Genomic DNA, 10,021 nt, shown 5'->3' with positions numbered 1-10,021 from the left:
TTAAAAAATGAAACAACGAACAACTGAAATCTCATTTGTGTTACTATCTATCAAAGTTATGAAATAATAAAGTAAACATTACCTCTTTTTCCAACATGTCTCACGCCTTCCCTTGCCAATTGATCTTGGGACACTGAATTCTTAACGAAACTTTGTGAAATCTATTAGAAAACTTTGTGAATTTTGAAGAAAGCTTTGTGAAGTTCTTATCTTCTTTTTGGGGGTGACACAAACAATGTAAGAAATTATGTTGTACCCTTTCTTTTGTCTTCAATTAGTCAGAATCGGTTCAGTTACATTGGAACTTGGAACTGAATGTTACTTTTTCTTTTTGTTTGATTCTGATTTGGTGTGCCCAAGTTTTTTTATTTTTCCTCGAAATATAGGGTACAAATTACTACTCTCTCCATACGTCTTTATTTGTAGATGTTTTATTTAATACTCCATTAAAAATAATAAATAAAAGAATAATTTTACTATATCACTTTTATTAATAATAAGCTATTTAAATGTTGGGGAATATAGAATTTAATAATAATGATAAAATAAATATAAAATGATAAAATATCTCTTGATTTTCCAAATCGAATAAGTAAATTTTGGTTACTATTTTTAATATAATGGACAAGTAGAGGTGGACGGTGGGAGTATTCCCTATACTGAAAATAAATGTTTCATTTTACTCGTTCATTTTCACTCATCAAGATAGTGTTCTTATACTACCCATAGTATTAAATAACCACATGAAATAGCAAGAGTATTAGTCAAATTTTGATTTTCAAACCATCATTTATAAGTTTAGTTTAACACCCTCTTGTTATCTTTTACTTGTCTACCATTCTAAAATTCATTTTCATCTTTTCTTGTCACTTTTCGCATATTAGAAAAAGACAATTATTTTTCCATGTTCTACCCTTAACATTAATTACTTATTTCCCAAATAATTTTCCATGACTTAATACTAAACATTAATTAATAGGGGTTATGTGGTAAAATAATCATGTCAATCATTTCTTTTATATTATCATTTTTTTTTATTGAGAGTGTAAATTACAAATATAAAAAGTAAAAGCGAATGGACAGAGTAAAACACACATATGAATAAAAGCCTGGCTAGGTCAGGTCTGATGGAGTTTTGGCCTTTACACTTGTGTGGGGCTTGTCGCATTCGTGATGATGGTTTGGGTTGGTAGGTTTCGTTCGTGAGGACTTGGCTGCAATCATGAAGATCAATTGTAGCTACTAGTCTAGTCTTGTAGAGATGTTTTGATATTTGAGTTTGAGCAGGTTAGGGAAGTTTAGGGTCGATCCTCGCCATCACTTTGGATAAGGTTCAGTCTATAATGTTGTTGAGTACACGTAGATTAATACTCGCACTTATTTATTTCTATACCTTTTTATGCAGATTCAGAGCCAAGTACCTTTGACCTGTGATCGATAGCGGTGTTAAGATAATTTCTCTCAAGATTCTGATAAAGCTGCTTGGTTGATCAGCATACTTCTTGGATATCTTCTATCCTCTTACTTTATGTGGATTTCCCTCCTTTGGATGGTTTTGTATGGACTTTCCACATTTCTTCAAATATTTTATAAAAGGAGTTGCTTATTGACTTATATTTTTACCTTTCATATATTTATGTTTCATTTTTGGATTGAGTTGTTTGGGTTGGCTCAACTTTTTGCGTGGTTGAGAGAGGTGTCATCAGTTTCCTGATTTCGGGTAATCAAAATTTGGTGTCAGAGCACAAATGTCATTAGTCTCACAGGTACAAGAAGAGTCTAGTAAAGTCCTGCAAATCGGTGTCGAGATGTCTTTTATCTATCTTAAAGAGGCTATAGGACTTTAGGAGAATTTCACTCTTTCTTTCTTATTGTGCTTACTTGATTCCATTGGTTACTAAGATTCCTTTTTCTACTCTCTCATATATGCTGAGGATATGTGCTACCACGGCTAGAGGTAACGAGATGTAATGACTTTGAATGTCATTTTTGGAAATTTTTAGAAAATTACCATTTTACCCCTTTTGATAGTTGCCCTGAGTCATGTTTGATCGATATATGAAGTTGTTTTTGAAATTTGATTGAAAACCTGTGATTTTTTTGGAAGTTACGGAGTTTTGGAGAGTTAAAGTTGTCAAAAGTGATTTTTTGTAATAACTGAAGCTATGAGTATCGAAATGAAATTCCATTAGCTCTATCAGCTCTACAATATGAAATTTGGTCTAAATGTGTTGTTATTTTCAGTTTTGGAGTTATTACATGGATTTGAGCCTTTAAGCGACTGTGACTTTAGCGACAAGGGGCTCACAGAAGAAAGGCCCACCTCTTGTTGACCTGTATCTTTTAGTGACTTTGATGGGCAGCACTTGTGTGGTCTTAAAAAAATAATATGGGATCAACTTTATTCCTTAACTTGTTCATGCGATTTCTCCCTCGATATAGCTCCGAATTGGGTGGTTTAAAGTTGGTTGTATTTAGTAAGCTTGGGACTACACATTTTAGTGATCGGGGAGCATGGTGGACTCTCTGTTTGAGGTGAAAATTGTGTTTTGAGGGCTGCCATGGCTTTTTTTCTCTTTATTTGTGACGTATTTGCATGTGTTGAATTCAAGCTATTCCTGTCACGCCCCGAGCCTAAACCCTGGACATGGCAGGCACTCGAAGACCATTGCTGGCCCCCATGCGAACCCTTGGCCTGGCTTTCTTAACTCAGCGGAAACCTAACTCAACAGAATAACTCCTTGCAATGCAAGGACATAAAACAACTTAACTGATAAAATCTGGTCCAAAAAGGGCAACTCGAGTCTCAAAATAGAATATTTACATATATACATAGATAAGAGACTCAAAATTAACTGACTGACTGTCTATGAAGCCTCTAAAATACTAAGACGGATGATGGGACAGACCCCGCAACATCCTAATAAAACAAAACTAAGAGAACAAAATAACCGAGTCCTCTAGAAAGCAAGGAGGCTCACCACTGACTCTGGAGTACTCAACTGGATCAACGTCTTACCGGATGCTGGCCCTAGTACCCCTGTCTACATCATCATAAGATGCAGGCCAACTAGCATCAGTACATTGAATGTACGAGTATGCGAGCTGCAAAGCTAAACCACAACTTGAGCTTGAAAAGAGTAAAAAGGAACTCTTACCTTGGCTCTATTCAACTCATGAATAACTGAACTCAATATATAAAGCAATAAGACACATGCAGCATATAAAGCTTGTAAAACATTGTAAACAACTAAGTTCGTTAATGAATAAAGCAATAACAAACTCAACTTTACTTATATAAAAGTAATATAACTTTAGTGGGAGATTCTTTAACTGACAACCACCACTATGAGCCCTAGTTGTGGTACAACGTTTTACCTCACCTTGCCCAAGGACCATCCTATACCTTGCCGTGATATAGGAAGCTCACTTTACCAAGTGGATCCACTAGCTTAACTTACGGGATCATCTAAAAAGTATGACCTGTTAAATCCCATATTGGCTACATGGTTCTTATGGAGAGTTGAGTTAATATGAACTCATGTCCCCAACCCGGTGCACAAGACTACTCCCAAAAACAATATACTTTAGCTCATAAGTGTTTTAATCAGATCTTTCTTTATTTGAGATAATTACTCAAAACTTAGCCCGAAGGCTCACTTGGAATCGATGTTCCTTTTTCTTGAAAATTAACCCAAAGGCTCTTTTGGAATCACAGTTCCTTTCTTACTCAAATGTAAAAACATTTAGAAAGTTCTTTGGGAATACTTAGTTCCCTAATAACTTTTGAGAAATGAACTCAACTTCAAACTATTGACTTAACTTGAAACTCGATACTCTTTACTCGACTTGAAACTTGAGCCTTAAAATGAAGTTAAAACGTTCAATAAGACTCTTGAAAAGCTTTAGAGACTTGCTTCTTAACTTTGCTTGACTTGACTCTAACTTCACTTTGACCATGATCTTAACTTTTTTGAATTGAATTATGGATTCAAGGATCATAATTTGTGTTTAGAAGGACCTCATGATGTTAAGGAATGATTTAGGACAGCCAAACTTAAGAAAAAAATACGAAATTAAATTCCAAAAATAGTGGAGTCAACGTCCTGTCGGCGACGCGAAGCAGATTTTGTTCACAGAGGGAACAAGTCTGTGACGCAGACCTGCTTCATGCAAGCTGCCCGACTTTCTCCTCACGTTACCAACTCTAAACTCCCTTAACTTCAAAGGTTATTTCCCCAAGCACTTGGAATCATTAAAACCCTTAATATACAATAGATTCAACTCGAAAATACAACCGGAAACATGTCCCAAATCAACAAGAACTTTAACAACACAATCCACAAGCTTCAACAACACAACCAATCTTTTCTCGAAATTTGAAACGAGTTTGGCGTGTGGGGTAAAGAACCAACCCAACACTATGAACACACATACCTAATAGGGATCACCCCTGACGATATCCACGACGATCTTTGACGAAACTTAGCTTGATCTTCTCTTTCTCCTCTTCTTCTCCTCTTCACTCACAAACCCTTACTCTCACTCTTATAAAAGGGAAAACTAATTTAAAATCATTCTAACACCTTAATATAAATCCAAAAGGCAAGGCTAGTGAAAAGACCAAAATACCCTTACAATTTCCGTACTGACTTCCCCTACCAAGAGCCCAACTTCGAAAGGGCATAACTCACCCATACGAACTCAAAATCGAGGAAACTCAGCGGCGTTAGAAAGATCATTCCACGGGCTTCACAAACATAACTGGAAATACTCCCAAATCATCTTGAGCTAGGAGTTATAACTGCTCAAAGTTGGCCAAAAACTCACTTTTTCCCAATACTTAACCAAATTTTTTTTCCAGACTTAAATTCTTTCAAAAAAATGACTATTTCCAATTCTAAGCCTCTTCATAGTTATTTCAAATTGTCGGATGTTACAGTTCCAAGCCCTGAATTGTGTTGCATTTGAGGACACAAGTTTGGGGTACTGAATTGGACCCTTTGACGAACTCATTTTTGGAAATTCCAGTTTGGGTCTAACAATTCTCATCTGGATTCCAAAATTGGTTCGTCTTTGTTTTATGTCTTTTTGGTGTCTTCAATGATGTATTAACACTATGATACTATTTTTGGTAGTGTGGCATCATTCTGAGGCCATTCAAAAAGGAAAAGCTCCAAAGACGTGATTTGGAGCGCGCACGGTCAGCCTAAATGTAGGCTACGTCTTTCCTTCTCCTAGATTGAGCTTGAATGTTAAAATTAATGTTAATTTGAGTGAATTGGGGGCTGGTACCTAGTTATTCTTACTACATTGCTTAGAAACGTGTTTTAGGCTTGATTAGGAACATGCTAGTTGGGGTTATGTGATAATTCTTATCTTGTGGTTTGTCTAGTGTGTTGTTGTTGTTGTATATTTGAGAATGCTTTGGACTTAGTCTAGGCTTAGACAAGGGATTGCCATAGACTTGTGATATGTGTAGCCTTTCAGGCCTTGTTTCATATCCGAGTCGATTCAGATGACTTAGCTCCTTGTATACTGGTGTAGAAGACATTAGTCTGACCTGATGAGTCTTAGTTTAGGCATCTGCCCAGATTTGATGACCTTTTATCCTTCTTCTGTCATTCTATGACCTTGTTGCAATATTTGAGGTTTCGTGCTTTATTGGACGATTATGTATTGGAGTTTGTTTGATCTTGGAGAGTTTTTCAGATTACTTGGGAGTGGATGTCATTCCAAATTGGTATTGTTCATGGTTGTTACGAGGTTCTTCAACAATCTTGTTGATGCCCCTGGGTTTACTCTTGCTAGCTAGATGGGTGCCTCTAGGAGTTTACTATTGGTTGGGCAGCCCCTGGGTTTACTCTTGCTAGCTGGGCAGGTTCCCCTGGGAGTTTACTGGCTTGATGGGGCAGCCTCATCATTATTTTATGAGGTTTAGAGGCCCATTTTATTCTTCTTGGATCTGGACTTAGCGTACTTCTTTCTTAGTAGTTTAGCTATTTGGTGTACATGTCAGGCTTATGGGTCTGTTCAGGATATTTTATGTACCTTCTGGGCTTATGGGCTAGTTAGGTTTACTTTAGTTGTACTTAGTTCTTTATGTTTTAGTTCACTCGTGTGCTTTTCTTTATATTCCTCTTTCACCTTTGTTTGTGTCTAGATTCTATCTTTTCATATTGTCTTTACCTTTCTTGCTCAGTCGGCTTATAATTCATATTGAGTACTTATTTTTTTTGGTACTCATGCACCAACGGTGATCATTTGACCTTGTTGCAGCGGGTTATCGGAGGCGAGGGCGAGCACTTGGCGTCCTGGACTTGCTTGTATCCTTCTATTTTTTGTATAACTACTCTTTTGTTTTTTGAGACAAGCTTGTATTTTGGTCCACTTTTGGGACTTGTAATATTTTGTTAAAACAACTATGTATAATGACTTGAGCAAGATGAATCAAACGATTGTTTATTAATCAGTTATAAACCGAACTATATACATAAGCAAACTAACAAAGTCCCTCATACGGTGGAAACTATCTAGAGATCACAGAAAATAAAATATTAGACTCCTAGAATGGTGGAAACAGAATAACTGATAATACAGTAAAATAATCTACCTATACAACAGTAGGTATAAGAATTAAGCATTAATAAATAATGTTCTAATACACCCCCCTCAAGCTAGATGGAGTGGAACAACACCTAGCTTGGATAGATGGCGATGAAATGGGGTTTTTGGAAGCGGTTTGGTGAACGAATCAGCTAGCTGGTCAGAACTAGGAATGTGCTTGAATGTAAGGCGCTTATTGTTAACCTGTTTGCGAACATAGTGGAAGTCAACAGCAATATGCTTCATGCGGCTGTTCAGATTGTTGTTCTTACATAAGTAGGTGACATCAAGGTTGTCACAGAGAATGGTAGGTGGTGTGAGAATTTTGACATGAAGTTCCTTGAGAAGATTTTTCACCCAAGTGGTCTCATCAACTGCTCTAGCAACAGCTCGGTACTCTACTTCAGTGGACGAGCGGGCAATGGCACATTGTTTTTTTGATGACCAACTAACTGGAGTAAGCCAAAGAAAAACAATATAACCTATGGTGGAACTGCGATCAGAGAGGTTTCTTGCCCAGTCAGCATAAAAAAATACAGAGAGGTTAAGACTGCTGCTTTGAGTAATCCTAATTTCATAATCAACAGTGCTTTTGAGATATCGAATGAGGCGTTTAACAACTCTCTAGTGAACTTCAGATGGGGCATGCATAAATTGAGACAATTTATTTACTGAGTAAGAAACATCAGGCCTAGTAAAAGACAAGTATTGCAACTTTCCGATGACCTTTCTATATTCAGTAGCATCATTTTATGGAGTACCATCAATTAGCATAAGACTTTCAGAAGAGCTCATGGGTGTGGAATACACCATTACAGTCTTGTATCAAAAGGTCATGGAGAAGATCTGAAACATATTTTTCTTGTGACAATAGAAGTCCTTTGCTGCCTCGATGAACCTCAACTCCAAGAAAGTAGGATAATGGGCCAAGATCTTTAAGGGAAAAACGGGAATCCAAAGAAGAGATAACCTGATGAACTAGTGAAGAACTGTTTCCTCTAAGGATGATGTCGTCAACATAGACTAAAATATACACAACACCATATGAGTCATTGCAAACAAAGAGAGAAGGTCAGAGTGAGACTTGATAAATCCCAAACAGAAAAGATAGGATGTCAGTTCATTGTACCAAGCACGAGGTGCTTGCTTGAGACCATAAATAGCCTTACGCAAACGACAAACATGTGAGGGATGAGATGCATTCTCAAATCCAGGTGGTTGTTTCATGAAAGCCTCTTCTTTAAGTGTGCCTTATAAAAAAGCATTGTTGATGTCCAGTTGATGTAAAACCCAATTGTGCCGAACTGCAAGTGTAAGAACAATACAAATTGTCGTAGGCTTGACAACTAGACTGAATGTTCAGTGGTAATCAAGACTTGGACGCTGAGTGAACCCTTTAGCAACCAACCAAGCTTTGTACCTGCCAATTGAACCATCAACTTTCTTTTTGATCCTGTAAATCCACTTACAATCAACAACATTCTTATTAGAATCTTTAGGAACCAATTCCCGTGTTTGATTCTGAATTAATGCATCAAACTCAGCTTTCATAGCTTCCCTCCACTCTGAGTGTTTAAGAGCCTGCTTGAAGGTATGAGGGGCAACATTGGCAGGAAGTTGGATAAGGCAAGTAAATGGTTTTTTGGCGCAAAAATTATTGTTTTGTGATTGGGTTGTTGGGCGGGTTGGAGGAGGAGGAGGTGGTGGTGGAGGTGGTGGTGGAGGAGGTGGGGGCGGAGGATGTGATGAGGTTACAGGATTTGAAGGCAAGCTTGCTGGTTGCGTAGGATAGGTTGTAGAAGCAGGTGACAAAATTTGTGTTTTGTTTCAGCGCTGGTAGGTGATAAGATTAGGGGCTGTATTATGGGGTTGTTGCAAAGAAGCAGGGGAAAGTGAATTACCTGAACTTGAGGGATGCACATGATTCTGGTCGGTGGAGACGGACTCATAAGCTTGGCCACTGGTAGAAATGCCTTGAACAGGAAGAGGAGAAGGAAGTGGAGAAATAACAGGTGAAAGAGTTTGAGTTTGAGAATCTGTAGGTGTGCCAACAACTTCCCACGCAAGCGTAAAAGATTTATTTTTTAAGATGTGAGAATATTGTGTGAAAGGGAAAAATATTTTCAAAAAACTTAACATCGCGTGAGATGAACAATTTTGAGTTAATGGGATCAAAACATTGGTGTGCATAATGAACTTGGGAGAATCCCAGATAGACACATGGAGTGGACCTAGGCTCAAGCTTTTGGTTGGCGTAAGGCTTAAGCCATGGGTAACATAGACAACCAAAAGTTCTAGCTGACTCATATTTGGGTGCAACACCAAACAATTTTTCATATGGAGATGTATTGTTTAAAAGTTGGGTGGACAATCGATTAGTAAGATGAGCAGCATGTTGACAAGCAAACGACCAAAAACATGAAGAGAGGGATGCCTCGTGTAAAAGTTTTTTGGCAGTTTCAACAATGTACCGATGACGACGCTCTGCGATGGCCACTCTTTGAGGTGTATGAGGAGGTGATACAAGGTGTTCAATTCAATTTAAAGTGACATACGGATCAAGACCTTTATATTCACCTCCTCCATCAGTATACAGAGAGACAATTTTTTGCTTAATTAAAATAGTTTTCCACTAAGGGATGAAACTTAGAAAATATGTCTCAAACCTCATGTTTGTTTTTAAGAGTGTACAACCAAATATACTTGGTATACTGATCAATGAACACACAATAATATCATTTTTTATCAATTGAAAGGACAGGCGATGGACCTCACAAGTCACTAAAAAGGAGTTGCAGTGGAGCAATACTAATTAGAGATAAGCAATTGAATGGAAAATGGTGAACTTTATTTGAACAACAAGAATTACAGAAAGTAAACTAGTTCGGAGATGAAACTGGAAGAGAAAACTTATTCAAAATAAAATTCAAGATTCTTGAATAGGGATGGCCAAGGCGACGATGCCAGACTTGACGAGGAACCGTTATAGTGGCAACTTGAACAGTAGGTTTATTAACAGTGAAATTGGGCCACTCATAGAGTCCATTCTTATTCCAACCGAAGACCAGTGGCGCCCGCGTTTCCAAGTCCTTCACAAAGAAAGAAAACGGGAAAAATCCAATGGATGTCAAATTATCTTGACAAAATTTGGATACCGAAAGTGTGTTTTGTTTGATAGCAGGTGCACACAAAGTATCAGTTAGTCTAAAAGCATTATTTGATGCAACTAATTCAGTAGAACCATGATGAGTAATTGAAATTCTTTTACTGTCGCCCAGAGCTATGCCTTCTGAACCATCATAATCATCCAGATTGGTAGACTCTTTTGAGACATGATGAGTAGTACCGGAGTCAACAATCCATTGATTTTCTGCAACTTGGTTATCTGAAAAAAAATTAGTCTTTGCCTCTAAAT

Source organism: Solanum stenotomum, chromosome 1, assembly GCF_019186545.1.
Source record: "Solanum stenotomum isolate F172 chromosome 1, ASM1918654v1, whole genome shotgun sequence".
NCBI classification, from domain to species: Eukaryota; Viridiplantae; Streptophyta; class Magnoliopsida; order Solanales; family Solanaceae; genus Solanum; species Solanum stenotomum.
The sequence above is the reverse complement of the archived record's forward strand: the minus strand, read 5'-3'. Positions refer to the sequence as shown.